Here is a 14,143-nt window from a genome sequence, read left to right on the forward strand (position 1 = left end):
TCATGAGTAATCTCCTAATAAGATTGTTGGCGAATGCGGAAGCAAAATAAGAGCATGTAGATTGCCTCAGAATGTAAACAAATTGGTACAAGGCAGGTACCACCGTTTTTTGCAATTAAACTTACCACCACCACATAATTGACGGCGCGTTTCACATATTGGTAAAAACGTTACTAATGTTTGGTTGACAGTCAGTGATTCGTATTTTCATTTTGTCAGCACAAACAACTTAAAGAGAAGAAACGTTAGTTACCTACAGTAAAATGAGGAGCAACTCGTCCACCTCAATGGCTCAGACTCTCAGCTTCGGGTCTGTCCGTCAAAGCCCCCGGCTGAGTTAAAATGTTGCGCTGACACATGGACTGTTGGACTCAGCTGTCCAGCTGCTAATGGTTCGGGGGGATTTCCAAGCTGCTTTCGACACATGTGAGAGAGGTCTGGAGAGCATTTTAAACCCGGAGAAAAAGGACAGCCGGTGGGTACTAATTCTTAGAATGTGCTCTGCTTTTATGACATGGTCCTTGTTGCATTGCATTATTGGACTAACCCGTTGTCCAGCTGACTTTCAGGTATAGGGAGTTGAAGGCTGCACTCAGCATTGTGGGGATTCAACCATTGGCTGAACTCAATCAGTGACCTGGTGCACTGGCATGGATTCTGCAGCATTATGAGTGCCCTGAGAAAATACCTGCCAAAATAATGCAGATGTGGTGAGGAAAATGTAACATGGTTCATTTGCAGGTTCTCATTTCTTCCACCCCATTTATAACAGTGCTATACAATGTAGACACTGGACATTGTGGTGAGGTCAAAGGTTGCATTCACAGAGGACCAGAAACAAACAGCACTGGATATCATGGAGAATAAAGAACCTCAGCCAAAAACAATCCCCAAGCCTTAGTCCCAACCCCAGTCTTGTGGTGGAGCTGCTGGACTTAACACACCTCAAGGTGGATCTCACTTACAGTTGCATTAACCCTTTGTATTGACATTAATGCTGCCAGACAGTGTGACTGACTGTCAGTTTGTACTTTATAGGTGCTGTGATTCAGAAACTTGAGGCCTTGCTTAGACTTTTGAACAGAGGACTATCGGTAGCCAGTGCTGGGTCATTCCCTATTCGGAGAGTCTTTCTGGCTGTGGTCTTTCTAAACATGCTTTTTGTCTGGATGGATCCAGGTAAATAAATAAAAATAATTTGAACATCAAATTAATGTGGTTGCATTAGTAAATACTAGTCTAGCACTTAGCATACAGCTTTTGTCTAGCTTTTGATTGCAGCCAACCTACCTACAGTATTTAAGCAACTAAGCACTGAACAGCGACTAGATATCAGAACAAAAAGCAGAAATGTTATGATGATTCTTGGATATGGTTTCTCCACAGCTCATCCCTCATCTTTCCCCTGGATCTCACAGATGCTGCAGATGCTGAAGCAGATGTGGGATGCCATGTTTGCTCCTTACTATCGAGCCTGAGCTCAGAGCTAACTGTAAAACCATACAGCCTGGTGCTGGGATATCAGGTTTAAATTTGACTGAGACTGAAGAGCTCACCATTGACCATCTAATCATGTAAATATTAATAAGGGACTGAGATAAATAGAGAAATTCAGGGGTGGCTTTTGTTGGCAAAAACAATGTGAATACCCGTGAAGGCAGAATGTGAACATGGATACCTGTGAAGGCAGAATGTGAACGTAATAGGCAGAATTCATTTCCCTGGTGTTGCAGATTCAGTTGCTCCCATATAGGTGTGTGTGTGTGAGCAAGCGAGAAAGCGATTGAGTGTGTGTGGTGACACACATTTTGTGTTGATATGAATGGCCCAGTCCAAAACAACTGTTAAATGTAGGCACTATAATTATAATCAGATGCATGTCAGACAAATAACTTTTACATGACAGTAAAATATTTAATTGGTCAAATTAGAATGATCATAAATTAGTTGAGTATATTTCAATAGGGTCTGGCTCCAGCAGATACCGTCTCAGTAGTGTGTACTAGCTAGCTAGTGTATACTATGTAGCAGTGGTGTAACCGCGTGCAACTGGTTGTCGCAGGGAGGAGCTCACAGAATTGAACGACATCGGTAGCTGGTATTGTAGGAAAGACATTTGAACTTATTTACCAGTAAATGCTAAGGAAACAATGGATATGCAAACCAGGTATTGAAAATGTTTGGTCCGAAGTCTCGGTTGAATCTTTGTAATGCGCAATTCAGTCATCATGCGCTGTTTGAATGAACATTCCGGTAGGCTTTCCGAAAAAAACTTCCCAATTAAATGTTGACTGCAAAATGATATGATGATTTGTATCAATCGGGAGGGCATTCGTTTTGCAAACTGCCATGTAGGCCTACATTGTACAGTACAGAAAACTACACCCTCCATATATTTAAATGTCTCCCAGACCACAACTATTTTCTCCTGATGTGGTTTAAGTATTGTTGTGGACTTACAACATCCAATTGTTGTTGTTTTTCTATTAAAAAGCGTGAATGAGTGAAAATCTGAAAGAAATATAGTAAAACTTTTTTCTTTTTTTCACACACCTTGACTTTTTCCACACTTTGTTACATTCCATCCCAGTCACCAGTCACCTTTCGGCAAAATTTTCCCGTTTTGAATCCAAAATAGTTTACCCACTTTATTCGAATAGATCCGATGAGAAATGATTGGGCGGGGGTGATGCGTGTTTGGATCAATACTGGCTGTATCCAAGGCTGCGAATGAGTGATTGGTATTTGGACCAATACTGGGTCTATCCAAGGCTCAGCCAATCGTTCACATAACTATGGGGGGTGATTCATGCCAGAATTAAGACATGTGAAGCTACTGATTCCTCACCAAGTCACCAAATGTCTTCCTTGCGCCATCAAATAACGCCATGAATTAACATGGACTGTCAATGGAGACACGTATTTAAGGCGTCAAACTGCCGACGCATTCACGTCATGTGACACGTACACGTCATGTAGACTAGTGTTCATGTCGTGTAACGTGTCAGTTTGTGTGTAGGTTTATTTTGAATGATCTTACCATGAACGCCTTAACGTCTACATGTGTTATGTGTTACGTGTAATTTTAAGTGTCTGTTTAGTTTATTATTCTCACCATGATCTCACCTTACAAACGTCTACATGTAAATGTTTTTATAAAAAAATATTTTAATTTGTCAATTTCATTTGTCGATTTAGCTAAAAATAGGCCTATCACCTCAATACAAGACTTATTAGGCAAGTTGATATCACAACCAACCACCATTACTGTGTAGATATGCCTATTTATCATGCAAACAAAAGGGCTTCTTGATAGCTTAGTGGGTAGAGTGTTGGGCCAATAACCGAAAGGTTGCAGGATCGAATCACTGAGCTGACAAGGTAAAAATGTATCATTTTGCCCAAGCAAGGCAGTTTAACCCACTGTTCCCCGGGCGATGAAGATGTGGATTTAGATTAAGGCAGCTCCCCGCACCTCTGATTCAGAGGCTAAGAGGTAGCCTCGGTCTTTACTGGCGCATTCAAAACAACTCGGAAGTTGGCAATCTCTGACTTCCGACTTCAGTGCATTCAAGACAACTGGGAACTTTGAAAAAAACTATCTCAGACAGGGATTTTTGTTTTGTTTTGAACAGTCATCCAACTCAAAATTCCAATTCAGAAACTCTGGCATCTTTCTCTGACCTGAAAATCACTGATGTCATGATTTGACCTCGTTTTTTCCCACTTCCCAGTTTACTGGATTAACAGACACAATCACTGTCACCAAGCAATCTTTAGTCTATACATTTCTGTTGAGATGTCTTATGGTTAAAAGCAGGGTTCTAATTGAGGGGGTAGGGGGTATGTGAGAATATAGGCCTTGTTATAGAGATGGGCAAAAAGCATATGCTACATAAGCATATGTCTTCTTATCCATAGGAAAAGCAACAGTCTAGATTATATAAAGCGATCTAGGCTATAACAATGATTAACTCCTCGATTATTTATGCATAGTCTACTTGCCTATTGAAGGTCTTGATCAGCCTAAACATCATAGGAACATGTGGTTGGCTTATTAAATGCTCTGCAATTTAGAGCTATGCCTACCGCAAAATACAAAAACGTTAGGATCGGTATGGGTCTATGCATAGACCAAAAAATTTAACATATAAAAACATGTGTTATTCAGGAGAATCCTATTGAATCAGGCTATTTATTTCAGTGTAGTTGTGTTCTTTCGCATATCCTTAGACTAAACGTAACCGAAAACACCCCAGCCTGTTTTAATCATGATGTCATGATGAAGCCTGAACATTTCAGCTGTTTGTCATTGACTTAGTCCACAATCGCCTACAGATGTGATAGACATGAAGACCTATATTTAATCTGGATTTGACAAACAAAAGCCTGACTAGGATCTCAACTTTCCCCTAAGTCATATTTATTACCAATTAGGCTAAATGTATTTCTATTAGTTGCATAGGCTGACCATTGTGATTAATGTTATTTACCATCTTCTGCTTTTTATGAATAAACAGGCATCAGGGTAAAAAATAATATAATTCTCCCCCCCCCCACACACACACACACACACACTAATGTTACTTACCTTACAGATCACAAAGTGAGCTAATTTCCACTCCATTGATATGCAGATATATTTAATTCATACACTGGCTTGTCTGGCTGGCATGTTATCATTTTAAGCAGGCCTTCCCTTATCAACACTGAAATAATATTAGTCCTCTATTTAGATTTTTTTTTAAATAATAGCTCATTAGTACACCCTTGTGGTTTAATATTTATTTTATTTATTTCACCTTTATTTAATCAGGTAGGCAGGTTGAGAACAAGTTCTCATTTACAACTGTGACCTGGCCAAGATAAAGCAAAGCAGTTTGACACATATAATAACACAGAGTTACACATGGAGTAAACAAACATACAGTCAATAATACAGTGGAAAAACAAGTCTATATACAATGTGTGCAAATGAGGTGAGATAAGGGAGGTAAGGCAATAAATAGGCAATGGTGGCGAAGTAAATACAATATAGCAATTAAACACTGGAATGGTAGATGTGCAGGAGATGAATGTGCAAAGTAGAAATATTGGGGTGCAAAGGAGCAAGATAAATAAATAAATACAGTAGGGGATGAGGTAGTTGTATGGGCTATTTACAGATGGGCTATGTACAGGTGCAGCGATCTGTGAGCTGTGAGGGAGATAAGTGTCTCCAGTTTCAGTGATTTTTGAAGTTCTTCCAGTCATTGGCAGCAGAGAACTGGAAGGAGAGGCAGCCGAAGGAGGAATGGGCTTTGGGGGTGACCAGTGAGATATACCTGCTGGAGCGCATGCTACGGGTGCGTGCTGCTACTAAATTATGGTGTGTGGAATAGAGAGGAGGTGGGTGCTGTGTGGATGGGAGGTTCTGCCTGTCACTTGTTTTTAACAGGTAGTCAGTCTTGGAAGGTGAACTCGAAGAGGGAAACTGCGAAGTCCAGGCACTGCTGCCCTCTTTGTTCTGAGTGTTTGTAGTGCTAGTGTTTTTAGCTAATCTGTGCAGCTCACATTATGTGCCCAGTATGTTGTTTTCTTGCTCTATCTTAGCAGATAATGACAACTTGACAATAACAGTAGCTATTGTATTGAAAAGTTGGAGGGTGGTTGGTAATGGAGGACATCAGGTGGATCCATGTCTGGGTGTTAGGCAGAACCCCTAGGTCCTGGAGAACAGGAGCAGAGTAAAGGGTAGGACACAGATGTAAACAAGCAAACACACAGGTTAAATGATTATCAGGTATTTAAAAATACTAGGGATGCACAATATATCGGTGAACATATCGGAATCGGTCGATATTAGCTAAAAATGCCAACATCTGTATCGGCCCGATGTCTAGTTTAATCCCTATGTTAAAAACCGATGTCAAAGCTACCGTGCATACCTATATAACTGCAGTCTTGACGTAATAATGCCACGTAAACCTAGCCCACACAATGTCTGCTGTGTGGATCGAGCAGTCAACAAGTTGAGCAGTCATTTGAAAGAGTAAGAACATTTCAGCTAGACTACTCAAAGGCGAAATCCATTATAGCCAAGATAATGGAATTCATCAACCTTTCTGTCGTGGGCGATGTTGGCTTTCGCCGACTGGTCAAGCACCGGTACACACTACCAAGTGCAGTATTTTCCAGATGTTGCCCTACAGGAGTTACACAGTAATAGCGACACTGCTTCACGACATACATACTATGGAACGCCGTTTGAGTCTTTGCGTGTCAAATAATATACAGTAGCATTGTCAAAGCTGTACAAAAAAATCTGCAAACAAGCAAACGCCGGCCACGAACGATGTGTTTACAATACCGCATTGGTAATGAAGCATAAGTTGTTCGACCGCAACTTCTGGGGTAGCTATCTTTAGCTTGGTACCTAGCTAGCACCAATACAACCAGCCTGAAAACAATGACCAGTAGAAACTGCAATCATTTTCATTATTCTTAGCAATGATTTATGAATCCTTGTAAGTATTAGCTAGTTTGCCACTTGTTGTTCGCCTATTGAAATTGAACTTCAGTTCATGAAAATAAATTGCTAGCCAGCTAATTAACCCTGTTGCCCAAAGCTAACATTATAAGCAGACAGCTAGCTTCATCTGGCTAGTGAAGCTCAACCGGACTGGGTTATGTGCTGTGAAGCTAGCCACAATAAGGATTAAGCACAATAGTGGAATTTGCGGTTTGCCTTAAAAATAAAAGTATGCCATTGACAGTGTTGCAAATGAATACAAATAGAATTATACCATCCTTTTAATTTGAAGGCTAACCACGAAGTCCATTATTGTGGCTAGCTTCACATAGATTGGTCTGACCACCATTAATCAAATAAGAACTGTCTTATAAATTAGAGTTATTTCAGATGACACCTAGCTATATAGTTAGCTAGCTAACTATAGCTACTGAAACTGTGCTGCCATCCTGTTAGAAGGTAACAGATTATTTTATTACAATGGTTAAATTGGATTTTCATTGTGTTCAATGGTGTTATTTGCCCCCTAGTGGCACTTTCTGGTACTTAGAAAGACGACGCAAACAGGAAGTACAGAATTTGTTTTGCACGCATAGAAGCAGCTACAAACAACGCTACGGTGCAGGTCTTTCAATGTAGTTATTTCTTGTCACGCTTCAGTCTTGGAAACATATTTGTTTGTAAGTTCGATTCAAGCATTTAGCTAATGATGATAATCTTGTTATTGATAGAGTTGCTTACATATCAATGTTGGTTGCATTTACTCACAAATTGCAATGCCTTTAATGTATGTCGTTAGCTGTATTACTTTGCTCATGCGTCATGCAAACGAATTGTAAAATATACAATACTGTAGTTTTGTTACTGTTTCTAGTGTAATATGCTTTGTTATTCTACATAGATGGTTATACATTATTAGAGTAATGAAATGAGCCAATTACCACATGGTTAACAATTAGCTATATGGTTTGGCATCATGCCAGATGCATGGTACCTTAGCGCGTGCTTTGTATTTATGCAACTTCAAATGTTTAATGTACAGCTACAGTATGTTGGTGTGAATTGAATACTAAAGTATATTATTTTCTGTATTTTGCAGTTTCACAACATAAACGTTTTCAATATATTCATTCAAGAAAAGTCACGCCTTGGGAGTTTTATTGAAGACTTAGTTGTTAGCTACCTGTCTAGTTTTGCATGGGAACGCAACTCAAGGGCAGAATAGTGAAAAAACATCATCACATCGGGCTCAAGCTCAAGAATAACCACACACGGTGGTTTTGTTTCTACGTTCATCAGCAAACAAAGCCTCTCTTCCTAGGGAAGACCAGCAGTCTACGATGCAACAACCAGAGCCAGGTGTTCAACAGAGAGAGATGGAAGAGCCTCTTCAGCACATTGGGACCAAGTCTCAATCTACAAGATCAAGGTCATCAAAACAGTCAAGCAGATCCTCAACGGCGAGTTCTGCAGCCGTCAAAGCACGCGCCAAGGCAGACGCAGCGCGTGCACAAGTCCCCTATGCTGAGAAGGAAACTTCTGTGATGAAGCAAAAAGCTGACCTCGAGGCAACTTTATATGTTCTCCAAGTTGAGAGAGCAGCTGCTGCTGCGTTGGCTGAAGCTGCAGCCTTTGAAGAAGCTGTAGGATCAGAACGCAGAGAGCTTCGCAAAGAACTAGACACAGGGACACAGCCCTTAAGTCCAGTCCAACGTACATGTGAGTATGTGCAACAACATGCTAGGCCCTACTTTGCTGAACTTCCATTTGAAGTGGAGAAACAAGAGCTTAGTGTTGATCCAGCTACATGCCATAATCCAGAAGGTAGCAAACAACAGAACATGAGCAGAGACTCTCCGTTCAAAAGAAATGAACAGCAGCATGGTGGAAATGGAAAGCAAGCCCACTTCCAGTCACACACACACACACACAACTTCCCTGAGTCACAAGTGGCACCAGACCTCACCAAGTACCTCCTACGACGTGAGATGGTGAGTTCCGGACTCCTGAAGTTTGATGATCGCCCTGAAAATTATTGGGCATGGAAAGCATCCTTTCTCAATGCGATCAGAGACTTGAATTTATCAGCCAGGGAAGAGTTAGATCTAATTACCAAGTGGCTAGGGGCAGAGTCGTCTCAGCAAGCAAACAGAATTAGATCTGTCCATATTTTCAACGCAACAGCAGGGCTTAACATGGTCTGGCAATGACTAGAAGAGTGCTACGGTACACCCAAAGTGATCGAGAATGCACTGTTGAAGAAAATTGATGATTTTCCAAAACTGGCTAACAAAGACAATCACAAACTAAGAGAACTAGGTGACATTCTTCTAGAACTTGAGTGTGCTAAAGTAGAAGGGTACCTTCTATGTACAGCTACAGTATGTCGGTGTGAATTGAATACTAAAGTATATTATTTTCTGTATTTTGCAGTTTCACAACATAAACGTTTTCAATATATTCATTCAAGAAAAGTCACGCCTTGGGAGTTTTATTGAAGACTTAGTTGTTAGCTATCTGTCTAGTTTTGCATGGGAACGCAACTCAAGGGCAGAATAGAAACAGATTATGTCAGGTTATTTGACACGTCAAATAGTGTTATTTGACGTGTATCTTTTTTGACACGCAAGGACCCAAATGCCTTTCCATAGAAATCCTGGTTGAGAATTAAACGACTGAACAACTGAACAACGAAACAGAAACAGAAAGGAAGTGAAAGAAAGAGTCTGGTCGTTGATGGGCATCATACAAAAGAATATCATTTTTTGGTTCCAAGCACCCTTTTTAAATGGGTTACAGAAGGGAATTCAGAGTTAAGCACGTTCCCTTCCTTTACAGAACTTCATGGCTATTGCCTCCACCCACTTGGTAAAATAATCGGTCGCATCAGGCTAGACAAGTACTCACCTATAAGCACAAGGTGACACATTGAAACATTGTGTTCTCTATGATATGCCATTCATTGAAATCATAATACAGTGGGGAGAACAAGTATTTGATACTCTCCCGATGCACGTTTACCTACTTACAAAACATGTAGAGGTCTGTACATTTTTATCATAGGTGCACTTCAACTGTGAGAGATGGAATCTAAAACAAAAATCCAGAAAATCACATCGTATGATTTTTAAGTAATTCATTTGCATTTTATTGCATGACATAAGTATTTGATCACCTACCAACCAGTAAGAATTCCAGCTCTCACAGACCTGTTAGTTTTTCTTTAAGAAGCCCTCCTGTTCTCCACTCATTACCTGTATTAACTGCACCTGTTTGAACTCGTTACCCGTATAAAAGACATCTGTCCACACACTCAATCAAACAGACTCCAACCTCTCCACAATGGCCAAGACCAGAGAGCTGTGTAAGGACATCAGGGTAAAATTGTAGACCTGCACAAGGCTGGGATGGGCTACAGGACAATAGGCAAGCAGCTTGGTGAGAAGGCAACAACTGTTGGCGCAATTATTAGAAAATGGAAGAAGTTCAAGATGACGGTCAATCAATCTCGGTCTGGGGCTCCATGCAAGATCTCACCTCGTGGGGTATCAATGATCATAAGGAAGGTGAGGGATCAGCCCAGAACTACACGGCAGGACCTGGTCAATGACCTAAAGAGAGCTGGGACCACAGTCTCAAAGAAAACCTTTAGTAACACAATACGCCATCATGGATTAAAATCCTGGAGTGCACGCAAGGTCCCCCTGCTCAAGCCAGCACATATCCAGGCCCTTCTGAAGTTTGACCATCTGGATGATCCAGAGGAGGAATGGGAGAAGGTCATGTGGTCTGGTGAGACAAAAATAGAGCTTTTTGGCCTAAACTCCACTCGCCGTGTTTGGAGGAAGAAGAAGGATGAGTACAACCCCAAGAACACCATCCCAACTGTGAAGCATGGAGGTGGAAACATCCTTCTTTGGGGATGCTTTTCTGCAAAGGGGACAGGACGACTACGCCGTATTGAGGGGAGGATGGATGGGTCCATGTATTGCGAGATCTTGGCCAACAACCTCCTTCCCTCAGTAAGAGCATTGAAGATGGGTCGTGGCTGGGTCTTCCAGCATGACAACGACCTGAAACACGCAACCAGGGCAACTAAGGAGTGGCTCCGTACGAAGCATCTCAAGGTCCTGGAGTGGCCTAGCCAGTCTCCTGACCTGAACCTACATACGGGGTCTTCTTCTTTGATACTATGGCAGTCTGCAAACAAGTGCATACCCCCACCCACTGCCCTGGCTGTATATCAGCCCAAATAATTAACAAAATACAAATAAACAAAACCCAATGTACTCCTTTATTGAGATTCAACTGCCAATGCCCATCCTACAGTCTCTGGGGCCTGAGAAAGTAAAGCATCTTCGGACAGTATTCTTTGCAGTGTTTTCGGCAGTCCTGTAAACCTAAAACATTTTTTGCAGGGGGACACTATTTGGCATGACAGGCTCTTTGATTTTTAATTTGATTTCCCATAAATGACTACTGTAGTGGAAGGATGAGAAGGTGATAATACTCCTGACTGGCTGGCGTTCCCATGGAAGTCCAGGGGTCATTGACGACAGATGAAAATGTGAGTCAACAAAATTAATGTTACTGTGTGAATTAAATGTCATGTTTGGATTGTTCAAGAGTTTGTAAAGAGCTATGAATATTGATATATTTTATTGCACTGTTCAGAGGGAATGACACAATGACACTCATCATTCAAATATAGTTGATTAGATTAGAATCTGGTTGTGTTTTCCTTTCTTTGACTTTTCCCTGCGCCATATGTGTTCCCAATTCAGCTAAATGTAATGCTATTAATAAGCTTGAAATGTATTCCTATTATTTTGCATAGGTTAACCATTGTGATTGATGATATTCACTATCTTCTGCTTTTCATGAATAAACAGGCATGGGTAAAATCAACAAAAAGGCCCTTAGATTTTTCATTTGTTTCCCATGAATAACGACCTTGGTAATTTATTGTTAAAATGAGAGGCTGCCTGGATCTTTAATTTAAAGACCCTTGCTCCGTTCGGTCTCAACGTAGACTTTGTTCTGAAGCCATTCTTGTGATTGTTATGAATTTGCCATTGTAATTGTTTGAAGGCTTATGTAGTCTAAATTGAATCTATTATTGTATGCTATCCATTTGTTTTTTGTATTTTGTTCTTTGTATGTCATTTTAATATTTGATAATTAACCAATGATATTAGGCCATACTTGGCCATGATTACAGACACCTGTGTGGGTCTTTTGACACTATATAAACGAGTCCCCCTGCAGTGTTTGTGATTATACCCTGATGAAGACAGCTTGCCTGTCGAAATGTTGGACATTCAATTTTTGCATCTGAGCTCTTAGAGTGTGAGGCTCTCCTTTATTTTCAACTGTCACAAGGTTCAAACATACCGTATCTGTGGAAATCTCTAAGAAAAGACATTCTCACGGAAGTCCTTGGGTCACTGACGCCAGGGGAGGTGTGAGGACAGATGAAAACGTGAATAAACTAAATTAATGTTACTGTGTAAATTAAATTGTCATGTTTGAATTTTTCAAGAGTTCACAAAGAGCTACGAATTTGTATATATTTTATTGTACTGTAAGTGCTATGGATTTATTGTTACACAAAGTGTTATTATGTTAGTCGGGAAGCCGATAGTTCAAAGAGGGAGAGAGGCACGCATCCTTGTATATCATTTACATTGAGCTGATTAGATCCGAATCTGGCTGTTTTCCTGTCTTTTGTTATAACTAGCAAAGTGCCAAGAAATGTTAATTCAGGTTGGGCTTCAGTTTCTGCTTGTCTTTGGTTACAGTAGTCATTTAAAAGGACAGTGAATTTGTTCATACTTTGAGAACTTGCTACCAAGCAAATGTTTTAAATTATTATTTTTTATTTCACCTTTATTTAACCAGGTAGGCTAGTTGAGAACAACTTCTCATTTACAACTGCGACCTGGCCAAGATAAAGCAAAGCAGTGCGGCACAAACAACAACAGACTTACACATGGAATAAACAAACACACAGTCAATAATACAATAGAAAAAAAGGATATATACAGTGTGTGCAAATGAGGTAAGACAAGGGAGGTAAGACAATAATTAGGCCATAGTGGCGAAATAATTACAATGTAGCAATTATACACTGGAGTGATAGATGTGCAGAAGATGAATGTGCAAGTAGAGATACTGGGGTGCAAAGGAGCAAAATAAATAAATAACAGTGTGGGGATGAGGTAGTTAGATGGGCTATTTTACAGATGGGCTATGTACAGGTGCAGCAATCTGTGAGCTTCTTTGACAGCTCGTGCTTAAAGTTAGTGAGGGAGATATAAGTCTCCAGCTTCAGTGATTTTTTTGCAGTTTATTCCAGTCATTGGCAGCAGAGAACTGTAAGGAAAAGTGGCCAAAGGAGGAATTGGCTTTGGGGATGACCAGTGAAATATACCTGCTGGAGCGCGTGCTACGGGTGGAAGCTGCTATGGTGACCAGTGAGCTGGGATAAGGCGGGGCTTTACCTAGCAGAAATGTATAGATGACCTGGAGCCAGTGGGTTTGGCAAAGAATATGTAATGAGGGCCAGCCAACGAGAGCATACAGGTCGCAGTGGTGGGTCATATATGGGGCTTTGGTGACAAAACGGATGGCACTGTGATAGACTGCATCCAATTTCCTGAGTAGAGTGTTGGAGGCTATTTTGTAAATGACACCGCCGAAGTCAAGGATCGATAGGATAGTCAGTTTCACAAGGGTATGTTTGGCAGCATGAGTGAAAGATGCTTTGTTTGCGAAAAAGGAAGCCGATTCGAGATTGAATTTTGGATTGGAGATGCTTAATGTGAGTCTGGAAGGAGAGTTTACAGTCTAACCAGACACCTAGGTATTTGTAGTTCTAGGTATTTGCTGTTTCACATATTCTAAGTCAGAACCGTCCAGAGAAGTGATGCTGGACGTGCGGGCAGGTGCGGGCAACGATTGGTTGAAGAGCATTTATTTAGTTTTACTTGCATTTAAGAACAGTTGGAGGCCACGGAAGGAGAGTTGTATGGCATTGAAGCTCGTCTGGAGGTTAGTTAACACAGTGTCCAAAGAAGGGCCAGAAGTATACAAAATGGTATCATCTGCGTAGAGGTGGATCAGAGAATAACCAGCAGCAAGAGCGACATCATTGATCAATACAAAGAAGAGAGTCGGCCCGAGAATTGAACCCTGTGGCACCCTCATAGAGACTGCCAGAGGTCCGGACGACAGGCCCTCCGACTTGACACACTAAACTCTGTCTGAGAAGTAGTTGGTGAACCAGGCGAGGCAATCATTTCAGAAACCAAGGCTGTTGAGTCTGTCGATAAGAATGTGGTGATTGACAGAGTCGAAAGCCTTAACCAGGTCGATGAATACAGCTGCACAGTAATGTCGCTTATCGATGGCGGTTATGATATCGTTAAGGACCTTGAGCGTGGCTGAGGTGCACCCATGACCAGCTCGGAATCCAGATTGCATAGTGGAGAAGGTATGGTGGGATTCGAAATGGTCTATGATCTGTTTGTTAACTTGGCTTTCGAAGATCTTAGAAAGGCAGGGTAGGATGGATATAGTTCTGTAGCAGTTTGGGTCTAGAGTGTCTCCCCCTTTGAAGAGGGGGATGAC

Source organism: Oncorhynchus tshawytscha, linkage group LG17 (assembly GCF_018296145.1).
Source record: "Oncorhynchus tshawytscha isolate Ot180627B linkage group LG17, Otsh_v2.0, whole genome shotgun sequence".
Taxonomy (NCBI): domain Eukaryota; kingdom Metazoa; phylum Chordata; class Actinopteri; order Salmoniformes; family Salmonidae; genus Oncorhynchus; species Oncorhynchus tshawytscha.